This window comes from Callorhinus ursinus, unplaced genomic scaffold (assembly GCF_003265705.2).
Source record: "Callorhinus ursinus isolate GAN/ISIS: 27379988/994484 unplaced genomic scaffold, GSC_fseal_2.0 scaffold8, whole genome shotgun sequence".
Classification (NCBI taxonomy): Eukaryota; Metazoa; Chordata; class Mammalia; order Carnivora; family Otariidae; genus Callorhinus; species Callorhinus ursinus.
This window is the reverse complement of record NW_027397070.1, coordinates 1,353,188-1,372,738: the sequence shown is the minus strand read 5'-3', so window position 1 is coordinate 1,372,738 and position 19,551 is coordinate 1,353,188. Positions and strand designations below refer to the sequence as shown.

At 44.1% G+C, this 19,551-nt stretch overlaps 1 long non-coding RNA gene and 1 gene segment (V, D, J or C); one reads left to right on the top strand and one right to left on the bottom strand.

The window, feature by feature from the left end:
* LOC141373226 (uncharacterized) overlaps nucleotides 1-17,750 on the top strand; it is a 48,867-nt gene extending 31,117 nt beyond the window's left edge. Inside the window, exon 2 of the long non-coding RNA XR_012378932.1 lies at nucleotides 16,668-17,750. This is a non-coding gene — a long non-coding RNA (uncharacterized lncRNA). The remainder of the gene's footprint in view (nucleotides 1-16,667) is intronic.
* LOC112822597 (T cell receptor alpha chain constant-like) overlaps nucleotides 1-19,551 on the bottom strand; it is a 387,302-nt gene that overhangs the window by 22,226 nt on the left and 345,525 nt on the right.

Here is a 19,551-nt window from a genome sequence, read left to right as displayed (position 1 = left end):
CAAAGGCTGGTGTCCCTCTGATTAAAGGACACCCTGTCTGCTTCAGCTCTGATAAAAAAACACGACTTGTCTCCTCTTTAGTTCTTATCCTTTGCATACCTACTGTTTTCCACTGGCCTCACAAATAATATCTCGGCTTTCTCTTCTATTGAGAAAGAACCCAACTCAGATGGAGCAATACTATCAGAATGTTAAAGGACAGCTATGGTTATCCTTCTCCCATCTCTGTATTTAAATATTCTGAAAACAGCCAGAAAAGGCCTATTCTAGCCCATCGTGTGCTTTGAATGTTACGATCGGAAAGGAGATGACATAAGGAAAGAGAAATGCTTGGTAATGTCGACTTACTTGGGGTGACTTGGAGCTTTGTTCCGGTTCCAAAGGTAAGCTTTCGGCTACCCCCAGAATTCACTGTAATTCAGGACTTTACAAAATCACTTCCTTTCTCTTGCCATTTACATTTGGGTGACATTCGAGTCACTCTACTTCCGTAGAAGAGAGAGTTGTTTTTACCAATGCCTATGGCTATAGATCACACGAAAATGGCAATTATACTAAGAACCTACATGTATATTCTACATACATAATTCCTTGAAAGAATTATACTAGCTGACCTAGCCTTTTCTTTTTGTTCTGAAAACAAATACTATTTTACACATGTATAACATTTAATAGTTTATAGAATACTTTCAAATACATTATCTTATTTTAGTTTTAAACTTACTTATGAGGTGATACTAAATATTTTCATTGTACAGATGAAGACACTGTGGCCCAGAGGCTCTAATCAAACCAGATTTAGAAGAACTGGCTCAGCCAAACTTTCTGCCTTTTTCTTTAGGGTCAACTCTCTGACGGGGCTGTTTCAGTCTGTTATTTTTGGTTCATCTACCTGACTCTTTTTCTCCACAGCTAGATCTTCGTACCCTCCGTGCCATTACTTTAACATTTCTTTCTACACCAGAATGCACTTAAGTCTGCATAAACCATTAATTTCTTGACACTTGGGCCCTACAAATACTGCAATAAGTTCAATGGGCCTCAGTAGCCACATTAAGCTTCCGACTTTAGTGACATATTGTCTACTTACTGGGTTTTACTGATAATCGTGTCCCACTCCCAAAGATGAATGTGTTCTAAGCCACAGCATTGTGCTGCCTGACAATGCCTGAGCTACCTTGATAATAGATTAATGTGATTAGCATGCATCTACCCTCCCTCATGAGCGCTCCGGCTGGGATTCCCCCTCTTTTATCCCTGGAATAAAGACTAAGCTTTGGAATTAAATCCGTGAAAGCCTCTTTTTGGGGCACAGTAAGAGTGACGTAGGGGAAAGCCTGAGTAGAGTCCAAGTGATAGTCTCTAGACAATTCTGACACTCATTTCCTTCAAAAAGATCTGCAAAATTTCACCAAGTAATCTTGTTTTTTACCAGCCAAAGTTTATCAGCTCTGATCCCCATTTTTACTTTGGAACCAACACCTGCACACAATCTCATTTTACCAGTGGTTAGCAAATTGGTTCTATCCCTGCAGGTCATCTTTCTTTCTTTTATCATTTTAGTGTATTTAAAAAGTTTTGTGAGCATGGAGTGGAACATGGGATATGGCTGGAGTATTGGGGATGGGGACAGCATCCCTTTTTTCCTTTTGTTTTAATGGCTTTCATCACTAAACACCAATACTCATTGAGTTAAAGAATAAGGAGACATTTAGTCCCCTGAGTGATAGAAGACTGTAGGGTAAGCACAGGCATTATAATCAGTAATAACCAGGGACTTACTGGGGCTCACTGATATCATGGTTCCGTTCCCAAAAGTCAACCCATGTCCTACCTGGTAGGCATGGTAAAATGAGGCCCTGCAAATACCTCGGGTACCCACTCACCTACCTTGTTTATCACCATAAGTAACAGAACCTTGTATTCTGTCCTCACTCTCTGCAAGGAACTCAGTGGGCTTTCAGTGTTTGGATATGCAATAACAAAGCTCCCTTACTTTTCGAGAAGGAGGCTAGATGGTGGTAGGTTCTCCACTCGCTCAGTACCTAGTCACCGAACACCTCTGTGTGTCAGGCACGGGGGACTCAGTGGAGGGCCGCTTGGACACCATTCCCGTCCACCACTGGTAGGTGCTCACAGCCCATGGGGTGACACACATAAACAAATCCATAGATAATATCATGTCAAGTGATGGAAGTGCATGAATAAAATCAGGCTGGGCAATGGGATAGAGAACAACCAGGCAGCATCTGTGTTAGGTGCCTTGTTAGACTGGCCGGGCAGAAAAGGTCTCTCTGGGGAGGTGATGTCTGAAGTGAGATCTAGGCATGGAGGACTTAATCCTCACCTCTGTTGACAGATAAGCAAACTGAGGGCTTGAAAGGTCAAAGCCTGGATCCAAATCACACAGCGTCAACCATGGGCATGGATGCCTAGATCATGCCTGCTCTCTGCTGAAATACTAGATCTAGTTCTGCCATGTGGATTCCGGGTTAGAAAAGATAAAGCAAGACAGGGCTTCTTCCCAAGTGGCTCTGGGATGTTATCTTGGTAACTGGATGCCAGCACGGGCCATCGAGGGCATCAAGGCTGTGAGAGGGTGCCAACCGGAAGAGAAGGCGTTGGCATTTCAGAGCAGGTTTTTCTGATGGAGCTGGCCACTGACATGAAGAGACTTCCTTCATTTCAATTAAAGAGAGAGAGAGAGAGGGAGGCTCTCTCTATTCTGCATTCCTAGTAAGTTGGCAAAGAATGAAAACTATTACCTAGCAGAATGGGCTCTTATAGTTAGGATGGGAAAGGCGCAGAGAGTGCTCTGCTCCCCAGTAAATCTGAATAAATTGAGGACATGAGGAAGTCCACTGAGATTTCCTAAAAAGTTCATGACATGTCTCATTAACTAATCAAATTCAGAATACATGGCAATACTCACTAAGATCCACCTTTACCGTGGTCCCCCTTCCGAACACCAACTTCTGGGCGCTTGAAACACCACAGTGATCTATGTCACCACAAAAACCAAAGGGTGCTTCACTTTCAAGCTAAGCAATCTTCTCAGAGTTCTCTCACTTGGTTGAAACCCAACTCAACCCAAGCACACATTCAGGTAAACTCAAGAAAGGTCTTAAACTCACATACTTTTTGGAATGCTAGGAAACCTCAGAAACCATTGACTACAAGCTCCCAAACTCTCACATTTGTCTCTTCAGTGATCTCAGGTTTTTGATGATCTCCGGGGACAATCCTGCCCACTAATTCCCATGTTCTATTTTCTTATAATTGGAAAGTTTGCCTAATAGGCCAGTTCAACCCTGTCTTTGCCTTAGCTGAAGTCTGTTAAACTTGCTTACCGTCAGACTTACCCTCCAATGGAATTTTTCATAAAATCTGACTTTTTAAAAATTTATCAAGCATCCAACCGCCCATACTTTTCAAAGGATTTCACATATATTATCTCATTTGAATCTCACAAAATCCTTTGAGCGAGGCAGAGCTGGAATTATGATCTCCGTGTTACAGGTCAACTAGGCTTAGAGAGTTTGAATGGTCTTCCCATGGCCACAGAGTTGGTGAGTGGCTGGGTACACATTGTCTTTTGGCTCCTAGTTGAATGCCTTCATGATTTATTTTGTACACATTCATGTATTGATCACATCACCTTGCCTTTCAAATATCCTTTCCTTTCTTATTCCCTTCCCCATTGAAAAAGACAGTATTATCAGCAACAAAAATACTTCTCTCCTTACCACCCCTTGTCTCCTGCAACAACCCCAAGCAAAGCTCCAGCTCAACTCTTTCCCAGAGCAATGTTTTTTCAATCCTCATATGCTTTCTGTGAGCTGGGAGATAAGAGTTATCCATATTTCAGTTGCATTAATTGGGAAAAATGAGGGCCCGAAGAGATAAATCAGCATGCTGGTTATAGAGGTTGCAGCCTGGTACAGACAGCAATATATTGAGCCTTAGAAAACATGGGTTCTTGCCCTGCTATTGTGTCCATGTTCAAATCACTTAACCACTCTGAAGAGAGAGAATCACACCTTTTCACTGTCCTCTGCCCCTTGAGACAATCAGATAAGAGATGTGAGGAAATAAGAATTAATTGTTTTCCTTCTCTTAAGAAAATGGGACTCTAGAAAATATCAGGGTGGCAATATCTTTTATCCACATTGAATTTTTGCATACATATGTGCTTATGCATAAGAGCAAGACTAAACATTTTCCAGGCAAGTTTGAGACACATTAATTTGGGCCAACACAGCACATTAATGGCTAGGCTCTTGCTTCAATGTTAGAAGCAGAATTGTGGCTCAAGCCCCAGTATTGACTGGGTTTGAATAACACCCTGGTCTCTCCTCCAGAAATTAGCTTCTTTCCTGTGGTGTGGGTCACATGGTGATTTGGGGCCCAACAAAACCCACGGGGACCAAGGAAATCACACTCTGTAGATACGTGACAAAGGATACTTCTTATAGCCTTGACAAAGTGTGTGTGTGGGGTGGGGGGCGGGGGTTGTGGTGTTTAGGGTAATCTTGCTAGTGCTGTACCTGCTTTATAGAGCTGGAATGCCCATAAGTGGGCACATATTTGGGTTTAACCCACTCATATATTTACTTACTTCTCTGCTTTGGCTGTTTGGACCTAGATCTGAGTGAAGATAATAACTCTCAACCATAGCCTCGTTTGGGGGCCATTTGACCATTTTTAACCTACACAGGAACCTGAGAACAGGAATCCCTATAAGCCATGGAAACCTTTTGGATCAGGCTGTTCATGTTTCCAGAGTGGAAATGCTGATAAACACAATCACACACAGGCATGCACAGTAGGGTCTCTATACTCAATTTAGTGCCCAAAGAAGATGCCAAAGAGAGGAAGGGTACATTAGTGGGTCCATCTAGGCTCTGTGAGCTGCTCTGCACAGTAGATCAGCTCTACCTTCCTTGGTCCAAGTTTCAAACCCAGACTCCCTCTAGCTATTCTAGAGCCTCCACTGGTGAGGCTAGTGTTAAGGAAGAGGGTGAGGAGGCTTCTTGGGGTAGGTTCACAGAGTGTGATACAGAAGTCATTCTGGATAAGAAAGGAGTATAATAGTCTACGGAACTTCTAACAGGGAGATGACCAAGAATCACAGGACGCAATGAAAATAAACCTTGCAAATCTATCTTCCAATATGACAGGCCTGTTCTGGGTCAAGGGTCAAATCCTTCCCCAGTCATTGGGTATGAACCAAAGTGTGTGTTTTGAGAGGCATCACACTGTAGTGGGATTGCCCTCTTTTGCCTTTGGTGGTGATGAACACAGTCTGCTTTTAGATTCTCAAGTTCCTAAGAAGGACCCTAGGTCATCTTGACCTTCCTTCCACCTCCCCATCCTAGTCTACCCAGGAAGGAGGGTCCTCCAATTACACGTGTTCCCTTAGTTTTAAGACTAAGGGAATTCGTTCATCTTCTTTTCAATTTCTTCACAGGAATGTTTCCCTGGAGTAGAAAACAACCCACTTACCAGGCCATATAGTTAGCTGAGTTCCTTTTCCAAAGTACAGCTTCCTCAAGGCTGAGCCTCTATCGACACAGTGCTGGCCCCCTTTACATGAACCTGGTCCTAATGTGCCCCAACTATTCTCTCCCCTGCCCTGGGGATGTTGAAAATCCACCTCTATCCTCTTTAAGTGGCTATAAGTCTTTTTCTCGTGCAGCCAGCAGTCTTAGCTGGACGGTCAGTCATGGGAGGCTCTCTCTCAGGGGACAGATGCTCTGTGGTAACAATAGCCTTCCCACCTGCAGAGGCCCCTCCCCTCAGAAAGCAATTACCCGTCCTTTTGAGAGTGTTTAAATTGGAAGGAACTTTGCTTCCCTGGCCCTATTTCCCAGTATAAAAGATACTCACTTACTTGGATTGACATAATGTTTGGATCCCTTTCCAAAGCTGAACTCGTGGAAACTTTGATAGACTAGATCTGCCCTCTGCAAAATCACCTCATTTCCCTCATTCAACCTCTGGTTCTCCCTCCAGGCATTTCTTCTTTCTCCTCTTTCTTTTTTCCTTCCTGGTATCCCCCTTTTACTTTCCCATTTACTGCACTGGGAAATCACACCCCACCATCTTCTAGGCTTAAAGAATTTCAAATAGCCTTTAGCTCATGAATAATTTGATGACTTTTTTCTTCAGCTATCACAATAATAAAAATAGAAGGAACAGGCCTGGCTCACCTTTTCATCCTGTAGGCTTGAATTCTGGGATCTTAGCACTTAAGAGTTGAAAGGGAGCACAGAGGTGATTTGTTCCAATAGCCAAAATGGTATAGAAATCCCTTCTCTAACATCCAATGCTTAACCATAAGGACCCAGCGTGAAGACCTCCAAGGAGAGGAGCTCTGCGCTTCACAAAGCAGCCTTTCCACTGCAGGGGGGGTTCTACTTGTTCAAAAAAATTCCATAAGAGGTTGAGACGCATCTCTTTTCAACCACTGGTTTTGATTTTGCCTTCTGTACTAACCCCTTCCTCGTCTACGTGGCAGTTCTTCAAATATTTGGAAAGAGTTCCATCTTGTCTTAATATAGTCCAGTGACATCCTGTCTCACTTTTTCTTTAGGGACCTGAGATAGTTTCAGATAGTTAGCTTGATTTTTGTCTGACCATGAAGCCTGTGCCCTCAACAAATTTATCATTGTGAAGGCATAGCTGATGGGGAGAGCCATTCTGGGGTAGAGGAGGAGGTGAGGAAGACACGTGAAGTGGAGAGCTTATGATCCTAATGCAAACCGGGGAAGCTTTTTGGAATTTAGTTACTGACCATTGAGTTTCCCAGGTGAAATTGCCCATGATCATAGCCACCATTTTATTTTAAAATTATTCTGATTTTTTCCCTTCTTACTTACTTGCTCTTACGGTTACTGTGGTTCCTGCTCCAAAAATGTAGTTGTAGTCATCACGGCCACAGTGATGGGTGTTCCTACACAAACCTCATCAAGGCTGCCTCATGGTCTAGCTTTACCCCCATACGCCTTTGGTAACTATCTTAACCTCTTGCTTGGGCTTTCACTTTCACACAATTTCCTCATCTGTGAAAAGGGGGATGCTAGTATCTATCCTAGGGGATTGTTAGGAAGGTGAAATGGGTTCAAGTATGAGAGGCATTTACACAGCACTTTGCATATAGCAAGCATTCAGTAAGAGTTTTTAATGATCAAGATTATCTAATTCTTTTTATCTTAAAAAATACATACAATTTTAGTTTGTCACATCTCTCTGAGACCCGGGACATTCACAGATACTTTAAATTATATCCAAAAGCTCTTTTGTCAACTAGTAAAAGTAGCAATAGTTAAAATTTGGGAATGTTCTTTACATAGGATACCATCCCAAGAGTGGGGTTGGCAGCTTCAGAATGTTTACTGAATCACAGGATCTGTTTACTATGTTTTACATCTGTTTAAGAGATGTATGCACAAGGAATGAGAAATTGTTATGGGTGGGAACCCAAAAAATAAAAGAACTCAAAACAAATACAAACTGGTAAGAGGAATTTAGGATAATATATTGGTGACTTTTACTTCTAGATAATTGTAACTTACTTGGCTTTACACTGAGTTTGGTCCCAGATCCAAAGTAAAATCTGTTAGAGCTGTGCACCCTGTTTGCTGTCATTACAAAAAGTCTGGGGCTTCCTAAAAGGGAGGCGTGCTGAATAGAGATAACCAACCAAGGTAGGTCAAGACTAACCCAACCCCACCAGCTTCTCGCTATTTGCCTAGAAAATTCAAGAACCAAAGTGAGGAATGAGCCAAGAAGACACATTCATTATCAGAGACACACAAGATAAGGGCAACTGATTTTCTTCAGTGGTTTTATCGATTTCTTTTCTTTAGTTTTCTGCTTGGGTTCATTCTTAAGTCTTCTGTGCTCCATACACAGAATATTTGAAACAAGGACACTGCCAGTAAGTGCTTTTTACCTTTTTCTTTTCCTAATTACAACTGAAAATTCTCCTCAGCTGGACTGGATTGTGAGAAAAATCCTTACCCTGCCTTTAGTCCCAGGGCTATCTGGAGTCTGTACTGGGATTTGCATTGTGCTTGACAACTTGACCTGAGCTGCTTTTAATGATATCCTGAATCACACCAGCTAGTTAGCTGTAGTCTGTCTGCATGTATCATCTACCAAGATCCTTGTATCCTATCTGTCAAAGTACTTACATCATATAACCAAATGTACTTTACCATCCACACTGACACTCTCCTTCCAGCCCCCACAATGAAACTGTACATTTTGGCTCTTTTTTTTTTTTTTTTTCCTTTCTGCCTGCATGTTCCCTTTCACAAGGGGGAAATAAAAGAGGACACAGTGCTGGCTGTCATTTGCAAGTCTAGATGAAACATTATTTATGAGCAAAATATTTTGCTGACAATAAGAACACAAAGGAAACCTCAGTGCCAACAGTTAGACACCCACACAGTTTGGATTTAAACAAATTTCAACAAATGAACACAGTTAGGAGAAATAAAATGGAGGTGACTTCAGTCTAAGCCAAGTAATTATAATACTCATGCAGTTTTGGAGGGCAAGGGGCTTACTTGTTCTTACTTGTAGAAATGATAAGCAGTGTGTTACGGGAACACTTTGCTGGAAGGGCACCAGAGAGCTAGAGAAATAGAGCCGCATTTAAATATCTTAAATGGGCACCTTTGTGATTAGCAACTTACATAAAAGTAAGCTAGGACAGGCTAGAAATAGAGCTGGCCAACTAGACTTGGTTTCAGATCGTTCCTGGTCAAACCGTCTTGCAGCATTTCCTCTGGTTCAAATGAAAATATTATGAGAAACAGAGACTCCCTTTATGGAATCTGTTCCTATTATTTAGCAATTCTTCTAGGTTAGGATAGCTTCTTCTCTACTCTCTTTCATCAACTCCCCTTCCAAACTTAGCAAAAAGGCTTCTCTTTCTCTTTGGCCTTTGATGAATGAATACTTCTCTTTTCACGTTACCGTTTTGAGCATGTGTTCTTGGTGTCTCTCCTGTACCCTCAGCCCCAGGCCCATCAGGATCCATGTATGTACAGTACACATTTATAGATTAATAAATCAGTGCAAAGAGTATTTGACCGGGGTAGCCTACCAGGTACAACAGTCAGCTGGGTCCCAGAGCCGAAGGTCAGTTGCCAGCCTGAACCAGAAGAAACACTGTGATATGCCCAGCAACAAAAACCAGATCAAATGGGCCAGGCTGGCAGAGCACAGAGTAAAGAGTTGGCAATTACTCTGTGGGTTAGGCCTTACATCACTGTCAGCCTCGGTTTGTTGGAGTAACCATCCTGCCTACCTACAAATCATGAATAAATCCTTGTCTTTACAACCCCACTGTCTCCTAGAGAATCTTTGTTTTCCACTTTCTACTACAGAGTTCTAAGCAGCAAACATGTGCTTGCAATATATATGTAGAGTAAGTGCTCTCTGATTTTAGATGTTAAATCAGGGTTCACATCTTTTTATCTAAGAAGACTCATAAAGCTCAGGACAGAGACTCTTTCTCCTCCACTCTGGGCATTACTGAGTTGTGCAACCAGGGATAAATCCTTGAGTCCTCCTCAGACTGAGTCTATAGGATGGAAATGAGGTATAGAGCATTTTCTAGTTACTTTGGCTGCTAGTTTGATACTGATAAAATAATTTTATAATGATTAAATTATTGGGGAAATTTCTAGTTTTCCACTTTACTTTTGGGTCATTTCTTTTCTCCTAAGGTGGTCCCTATTTTGATTTAGCTGCTAAAAGAGATAAAAAATGCAAGAAAAACGAACTTTAATATTCCCTAAAGTAGTGAGGATGGCACCAAAGGGTCATGCCCAGGAGGGATCAGAATATGGATTGTCATATTTGAGGGAACAAATGAGATCCACCTCCAGAAGGTCAGGGGATGTTGTCCCCTGAGGGCAATATCACGTTGAGTTTGTTCCCTGATGGGTCCCTGGTCTCAGCACCAAACCTGGTGTAGAGTAGATGAACAAAAATATTTGTCAGATGAGTCCTGTGGGCTCTTCAAACTTCAGGCCAGGAGAATTAATTGTCGAAACAAGCTCAGCAAACTGGAGATTCAAGTTCTAGTTCCAGCTCAGGCACAGACAGCCTGTAGGACCATGATCGGTTTCCTCCACAGGCCTTAGTTCCATCAAAAATGGAGGCAGTCAATAGGGATGATTTTAAGGGTTCTCTCTGCTCCAGGAGGATATGTTTTACAAATTTTTGGCCCAAAGCTTTAGAACCAGGAGGTGTCCCACAGTACTTAGGAATAAACATTTAAAAAAAAAAGTGATTTTCAGACTCTGGGAGAGGCTAATCACAGTTATTTGGGTCAATGATCATTATTTATAAGGTTCCTTCTATAAGTTGACATAATCTAAGCCAAAAAGAATAGTGCCTTAGGGGCTTATTGAGGAATTAGAAGTCTCATCCACCAATGACTACAAATCCGGGGCAACGGGACCTAGCCAGTACCCCAAGTACACAGTCACACCTCGTTAGTCCCACCACATATATTCTGGGAGCAATTCCCAGGACTCCCCCACATGCCCATTTTGCACCAAGACAGCAGATCCTAGCCAGGGAGACTTTTGTCTTCCTTCTATTTGATGCTCATTCACCCTTCCTAAACATTCTTCAGATAGTGTATAATTGGGTCTAAATCAGCCCCTAATCCACAGACATTGCTTAATCCAGGGGTACACTTCTATACTTACTGGGCTTCACAGATAACTTGGTTCCTTGTCCGAAGATAAGCTTCCCTCCCTGGTTATAATTCACACTGTGTTACATATCCTGTCAAAAACACATCCAATCTTCTTGAACACATTTCTAATCCTCTACCCAAAAGTCCACATCAGATCTCTCTCACACCATAGCATGAATTGTGGCTATACTTATTGTAACTTTTTTTCTTATAAGGGGAATAAAGTACTTACACAGGGGACTGATAGAGAATAATGAGAATTCCTATTTATCAAAAAATGTTTCTATCCAAACCGATTTCTCGTTTTTGCTTAATGGCTCTGGATATTGCTGCTCAGGGAAACGTCTTCCTTTCAACTCTGTTTCTCACGGTCTTGGCTAGAAATACGTGGCACCCGGGGGTTAAAATTAAGGGCAGGTGAGACTCCAGGGAATCAAGCCTATCTGCAGTGACCACAACTTGGGTCCCGGCTCCAAAATTCAATTTCCACCAGCCATCAGTTGTCACACTAGTGACAAACACTGCTACAAAATGGCTTCCCCAGACAAGACAGCTGCTAAATGAAGACAAACTGCTTATGGGGAAACAATCTTGCTACAAAATGAGGTAACTGCATGATATGAGATATAAGCTTTTCCCTCCCTTCTCCTCTAATTTCTCTTCTTTCAAGATGCCCAGGATGATGCTTGCCAAGAGCTGTACTTCCTGGGCAGTAGGGCCAGAGCGCAGTGCCTCTGGGGTTAAGGAAGCCCGCCGGGCCCTGGCTCTAGACTCTTTAGTGACAAAAACCCACCACGTCTAGGAGTTCACCTCATGCCAAGCCCAGTCCTCAGCACTGCCGGAGTTCACATTACAGCCGATCACCACGGCTGCCCTCGCCTTTAAATCACCTGGTGCTTTGAATTCATGAGTCTCCTGGAAAACCTGTTCCAGGATCTCTGAGCTCTGAGCCTCTTGGAACTGTATCCATCACTGGCCTCTACTTGCCTCAGTTTTTAAGTCCATGAAATAGGGAGAACTCTACTGGAATCTCCTTCGGAGGAAGACTTGCCATCAGCTGGTTTTACTTACTGGAAGACTGGGAGAGTGGACAGACCCCAGGACTGAGTTATTGGTGGGGTCCTGGCGAGTTCTTTCCCCTCTACCCCTTCCAGAGCTCCTTCAAGGGTGAGGAAGATGATCAGGCACTGGGCCTTGGTCTGCTCAACCCTTTTAATGTTCTTCTGACCCAAGGAGGCCCCCACAGAAAAGAGAGCAGGTCTTCCTTTTGGAGATAATAGTATTCAGCGCACAATTCAAATTATATGCCACTTACTTGGCTTGACAAGCAGCCTTGTCCCCTTCCCAAAGATAAAAGAGTAGCCTTGTCCTTGTGCACAGTGATTATCTCAGCATCAAAAACCTGCCAACTCAGCTTTCCTGCACACCAGGCCCTCCTGAGAAGGGAAACCTCCAATGCATTTCCTCCGGTGTTATCCACACAGACCTGTGATTTTCCTCCCGGAATGAGTGATCCCTCCCCCTCCTTATTGTCCCTTTCTACCTCCCTCTCCATCCCTGCTCCTGAGGTCACTATGGACCCAGGCCTCAAGACCCTCTGGCTCACTCCCACACCGAGCCCGGGCTCATCTCTTCTCCCACGGAACTGTACTTACAGGGCAGTACGGACAAGCCGGTTCCCCGACCGAAGCTCAAACCCTGGCCGTAGTTAGTCCCACAGTGCCTCTGGGCTCTGCAAAAACCCCCTAGAGCTCCCCTCACTTCATCTCAACACCACAAACAGCCCAGAACTCAGTACCCTGGACCCAGGACCCAGAACCTGTGTTTTTAGCTTGAGGATGAAAAAGCCAGCCTGTTTGTCCTGTCCAGTCCTGAGAACAAAGGGAGTTTGGGACACACCAAGCAAAGGTTCCAAAACTTAACCCAGCAACCCTGGTGTCCTGAAGGATGCAGCTCTGCATTAATAAGCCAGAGTTTTTTGTTTTTTGTTTTTTGTTTTCCCGGAGAGAGACTCCAGGGTCTAGAAAGAGGCTTAAAGAGGGTCTCTCATTTCTTCTTCTGCCTTGAGGCAGAGCTGCACATCAATCACCCCTGATAGGAGGGTGTCTATCTCCTTTCAAAACCCTCTAGAGAAGGTGTTCTGGCAACTACTCCTGACAGCTCACTTTCACTGTTCAAAAACCTATTAGGAAGGTTTTATCACTAACCTCACTCCCTTCTTCTTGCAGTATTAGCTGCGTCCTGTGGCCTGAGTCCTGGTGGAGCTGGAGAACACGGCCCCTCTAGCTTCTGTCTGATGCCTCCTATCCCAGACTGCGTTCTGTGACTTGATTCCACTTTCCCCTCCACCTCTTATTTCCATATTCACTGCCCCGATTTGCCTCTATGGACTTTACTGATCTCCCATCTCCGGCTATTTACAGGTGCCATAGCTCATCATGAGCTTCATTACCTAGAGGAGCAGAAGGACAATTTGGGGACAGGTTGCTCTTTCCTGTGGGGCTTCCATTCTCTTTCTATCCCTGTTCCTCCACATGGGAAGCCTGTGTCTTGGGGCACTCTGGAGGAAGTCACACTGGGGTCCGCATGGTGGGAGGTGTAAGGTTTCGGCTACTGTGAGTGCACCCCTGCTCCAAGGGCCTGTGAGCAGCCTCAGGAGCTCCGGCCATGCAGCTTCCTGCAGAAACCTCTCCCCTGCCTCTGACACTTGGATGATTTTGTATTTAAATGATCCAGGATTCTTTCTATTTCCACTTAGATACTTTCAAATCCCAGGTGAAGAATTTCATAGAACAGGTTGACACTTTCCACCCTCCCCCCATGGCAGCTCTTCTCCTGATGCATGACAGAGTCTTGACAGAAGAGCCTGAGGGGCGAAACAGAAGTTCTACTGTGGTTGGAGATGATGTTTATCATTATTATTAATAGCTAGGGCTTAATGAGCTCTTCTTATGTTTTGGGCACTATGCTAAATACTTTAGCTGTATTATTTTATCTGATCATTACAATAACTCAGCATGGTAGATATTTTTTTAATCCTTATTTTATGGTTGGGGCAAATGAGGCTCAGAGAGGTTAAGTAATTTGCCCAAGGTCACACAGCTAAACAAAGTAGTGGAGCCAGGACTTGAATTTCGGTTTTTCTATCTCTAAAGCTCATGCTATATTGCTTAATCCATAAATACCCAGGTTCCAGATGTGCCCAGGGAACACATGGCCTCTCAGAGATGCTGCAGAAGTAGACTCAGTGCTGGGTGTCATGTTCTACAGAAGAAATTTTGCTCCCAAATGAGATGCCCAAAGTTCTAATGGTTCTTTTGAGAGATTTAAATTGCAGTGGTGGGTGGTGGTGGTCAAAGTTAGATGTAAAAAATACTTTCTGGCAGCAAGGCTTGCTAAATTTCAGAATTGATTACAGAGAGGCACCGAGGAATTCCTGCCCTAGAGCATCAGAAGGAGCCAGAGCATATCCCAAATGGCCAGGGTGCATGCAGGGAAGCCTAGTTAGGGGTGGTATAGCACTGGGTTCCCTCCGGAGACCCTTCCTGACATTCTCATTGGCTCAATGATTGTTTATACCTCTATTTCTTTGAAAATGTTGTATATGCTCCTGAGAGCCCCTCACCATGAGCCACAGTACGAGACTGTGTGTGCGTGCATATGTGTGTGTGTGTGTGTGTGTGTGTGTGTGTGTGTGTGCATGCGCATCTCATTTTAAAGCAGAGAAGGGAACCGACTCTCTTTGGCTTGGGGAAAGAACATTAATAAAGAGCCCAAGCAGATGCACAGGATTAAAGTATTTTTCAAACTAATGATTTGATTGATTGCCCCTGAAGGCCCCGCCAAAGAAGAACACAACTTACTTGGCTTCACAGTGAGCGTGGTCCCGTCCCCAAAGGTTAATTTGCCTGCATTGGTGTTACACAGTGCTTAGTGCTATTGCAGTAACCTTGACTGGGGCCCTTAGGAAGACAGGTGGAGGTGGAGGAGGCAAGCAGGAAAACAGAACCTGAAATGACTGCCCATGGCCAAAACAATCTCTTTGTAATTAGGTTAGAACGTGGGATGAATACTAATAACTAGCAACTTCCCAGCCCGGTTGTACTTGCCATAATTTTCCTTGAAAGAATGGGCCTTGGCAGGAGCACCTCCTGGGAAATTCATTCAACGCAGCTACTGCAGGTCTCCTGGGATCCCATCTTGTTTGTTATTCCTGCAGGCCTTTTGTCTATTTTCATCCAATTCCAGCCTTTTTCCTGCTTACTTTTCCTGGACCTTCCTCCTCGTGGAGGCTCACACATTTTCTCAGGGAGAGACTCCATGGATAGTAAAAGCCAAGCACAATGCCCTAGGGAACTATGCATTAATAACCTTGTTTTCCAACTGGTATCACGAACCACCCAACACAAACCAAGCAAAGAAAACACCACCTGTGTTTTGACAGCTTCTGCATGATGGAGGACAGGCTTGTTGGGAAGAATAATAAGCCAGAAAGAAGAACTTACTTGGTGCGACCATGAGTTTGGTGCCCTTCCCGAACGTGAGTCCGTAACTCCCACCCGCAGAGTATGCACAGAGTTCCCTTTCTTTGCAAAAACCCCGTAGATGCTGAGAAAAATCAAAGCACTAACAGCACAGGAGCAGTGCTGACAAAAGCTCAGACAGTAATGATAATCAGATGACAGACAGAAGAGCCTGTGACAGAGGCTGGCCATGGGGTGGGCCATCCCTAGAGACCTGGCTGGATTTCAGAGGCCATCTTGTCCATTCTCCTGTCTCCAGCCAAGGTGTTCTCTGACCAAAGACCCATCCAGTCTTTGAGAGCTCCTGGGAAGGTGGCTCTCCTTTGCCAACAGCCTTTGCATTCAAGCAACTGTGCCTTATCTAACTGAAATCTGCAAGTGGCAGTCTGAGTACTTTGTGTCTCCAGCCTCCTTCCTTGAAGACCCAAGACTTCATGTCAACAAACTCCAAATAGAAACTCATCATGGGGCGCCTGGGTGGCTCAGTTGGTTAAGCATCTGCCTTCGGCTCAGGTCATGAGCCCAGGGTCCTGGGTTCGAGCCCCACATCGGGCTCCCCGCTCCGCGGGAAGCCTGCTTCTCCCTCTCCCACTCCCCCTGCTTGTGTTCCCTCTCTCGCTGTGTCTCTCTCTGTCAAATAAATAAATAAAATCTTTAAAAAAAAAAAAAGAAATTCATCATAACATACTACACCAGTCCCAGTGGTCGTTTCTGGGGGGAGGGGGAGAAAATTCATATAGAAGGAAGTGGGTCAAGGTGAATATTAGCTTTATCTGTAATTTGAATTGGTTTTACAATGAGAAATTTTCATGCATTTCTTAGACAAATTAAAATTAATCACAACATTAAATATTTTAAATGCCTCCTGGATCTCAGACGAGCCTCCCTGTGCGCCTCAGGCCAAGGAGTCTCTAGTTTTCTGTCCCAAGGTTTTGGTCTCCTGGGACCAGAGGAGGGAACTGGGCCAAACTCTGTGGTCAGAGTAAGCTGGAGGCGCCGAGGCCAGACTGAGATACTTGTGTTTGCTTCTGATTGTCTGGCGGGCTTTTGAATCATGCCAGTGTAACCTGTTTATCTTCCTGCTCAGAACTCACTTCCCAGCTCTTAATAGATAGACCTTTTCTGGGGGCGGGGGGGGGGGGGCCGCAAAAGCATTCCTAGGAACATTGGAAAAAATCATTAAGGGAAGAAGCCGCGCTGATCAAAATTAGGGATGGCCAGGGACACTTACTTGGAATCACAGAAAGTCTTGTGCCCTTTCCAAAGACAGGCGGGCTGTTTCCTGAATTCCCACAGCGATTGCCTCCATAACAAAAACTCTGAATGCCTGGCCCAGGTTGTTCTGGATGTTTCCTCTTGTTAATCTTTTTCCTAGATCAAAATCTTCCCACTTAACGATAGTTTTTGTTTTCCCTTAGCATGTCTTTGGGTCCTTCTCCCTGATCCTCTACAAAATGTGGTATCATGAAGATGTCTCTGGCTTTGACCGGCTACAAGAGCTTCCATACATGGAGCCGTGGCCCCACAAGAATGCATTTCTGAAACCTGCAAACTTCCAGTTTATTGTTAGGCCTGTGAAAAATGTTCCAAAGGAAACCCCTGTCTCTGGCCTCATGATGAACTCTTTGCTGTGCTAGAAATAAAAAGGATTTGGAAAATGGCACAGAGCGAGAAGCCTCAACACAAGCTGTTGCTCTTGGCCGACACACCATCTTTGCTGCCTCTGGCATTTAAGTAGGTCTTTAAAAAAGCTATCTCCCACCCCTCCCTGGAACAGGGGAAATGAGAAGGCATGGAGCATCAAGAGCCAGGAATCTTAGCAGAGGCCAAACAGGAAAAAGTGGGTCTTTAATGAAGAGTGGAAGGAGAGGGCGATAGGTAGGCTGCAGTTACTTCCAAAACCACTTTGGTTGGAGCCAGAAATCACACTGGGCTTAACAATGTGTTCAAACAAAGTCCACTGGGGACAAGCCCTGGGGCGGGGAGAGACTTGAAGATAGACTCTGGGCAAAGGGTCATGATTTTGTACTCTTGATAATATATAAACAATGAAAAAGATAATTGGTGTGTAAGCAGCAGAACCCTGGCAGCAACTTCCCTAGCTCTGGAGGGGAAAGAATTGGTATTTGGCTAAGCTGTGGAAAGGCCAAGGACCTGGCCTCTGTGAGAGCGGAAGGGCCCAGGATCTAGAAGCTGCCCACACGTCTTTGAGCCTACGAAACCGTTCACGCCCAACACCAAAGCCACTTTGAACTCAGTGGGAGTTAATACCAGAAAATCACAAGAACAGTACTTACTGGGGAGAACATTAAGTTGAGTCCCCTTTCCAAAGCTGATTTTTTCAGTTTGTTCACACTGTGACTGGGGCCCCAACAAAAACTCTTGGTGATTCTTTTCAGGAAAGTTACACATCCCTTAATGGATATTTCATCTTCCTGGGACTTAACAGATCCCCATGCTGTCTCCTTCTACTATAATAAACAGGCCTCATTATCTCTTCAGCCATCTTTCTCTGTGTCTCCTGGTTATTTTGCTTGAATTTTATGTTACTTATTGCAAATGTGCAGAGGGGAAATTGGATGACCTCATTTAACACAGAGGGCAAATTATAAAAGCAACAATTCAGCAGACTCCTTTGCGATATCCAACACAATTCTATTACGGAAGTCAAAAACTGGCTGGCCAACCACCATTGGGCTAGAAATTCACCCTTCAGAGCCCAAAGAAAGATGGGGGTAAGGGCCACGTCAGCCACACATCTGAGACAGAGCTGCATTACAGAGCCCTCTCACCTCACCCTTGGCTCTGTTAGAGTGGCCTTATCGCCAGACCCTGAAGATGCCTCATCCTAGGACAAGCACATGGTTTGCTGCACTCATGATAGACCTGAGCCAGCCAGGGACAGTGGGGATCATTCATTTTGGCCCAGAGGGATCCTAGTCTTTCGGGAAATGTCCTCCTTTCACAGTACGTGGACACAGTCTCTTACCACGAAGAGATGGACACCTGATACCATCACCACCAGCCCTGATGGGCTCCTTGTTTGACTCATAAAGAACCAAGCCCTACTGTCTCCTCCTCATTGTCTATCTGACCCTCAGATGCTGTTTACTGCAGTCATTTAAAAAAAGATTAATGTGGGTTGGTCATGCTCACTGGATTTAAGCAAACTTATGGAGTGATCTTGCTTGTTTCCTGGTCTTTTGGTGTTTCCCACAGCTAAACCATTCCGAAATAGGCTATCTTACTTTAAAGCTCCTTGGGTTGGTCACTTCATAGTCTCAGTTGTAACCTGTTGTAGGGTTTAATAACTCAGTCAGCCAACTTGCCAACACATGACTCTTAAAATTCACTTTTTCACTGACATTTGGATGGGCCGCATTGTCCCCAAAATGGCACTGTGGAGGAACTGACACCTCAGGTGCAGCCCCAGGAACGCCGGCCTCCTGAATTCCTTATTTCCCTCCTTCCCAGTGCGGCATGTTTAAAATGTTTTTACTCCCTATGGAGGAACTGATCATTAAACAAAAACCTTGTCATCATACCTGCCATTTTATTTTACTCTGAATTTCCTCTCAGGTGTTTATAAAGCCATCTGGGATTGTCAATTCATCTCTGAATGGTTTTTATCCCCCATTGCATTTGAATAGGAAAGCTATGTTTTTAGTGAAATCTGACATGTATGGGACTAGATGTGGGCATTTGTCTAAGCGGGAAAATGTGTGGGTTTTGGATTGGATCTATTAGAATAAATACATATGCAGGCGTGAGAGACAAAGAAGGTAACTTGTACATATTAGTGGCATTTAGAATGAGATAGATTCTCATTTTTAACAGAACGAAAGACAAGTTTGGTGGGCAAAATCACAGTAAACACACAAATCATTGCTGAATATAGTTTGATACTGTGGCTGTAAATAACTGGTGGCCCCAATATCTCTTCGGAAGGAGAGCTAAGCTACCACATTAAAGGCAATTTGGGGTGGTCTCGTTTTGCATCTATTTATCATTATTGCTCTATTCCCAACAATCATGAATGTTTCATGCATTTGCAAAAGTCAGTTTTCAAACGGTACATTTGCCGACATATTAAATTAAATCTTCACTAACTTCACAGGATTTATTGGTTTGGTCAAATATAAACAGAACGTGGCCACTTACTGGGCTTTACCACCAGCTGGGTTCCCGTTCCAAAGAAGATTCTGGCATTGTTATTGCCACAGCACTTCCTGCCTTTACTGAAACCCCTAGTAAAACCCCGCCAAACATGGCATGGTGGTGAGAGGGCAGTTGGACTCCTTG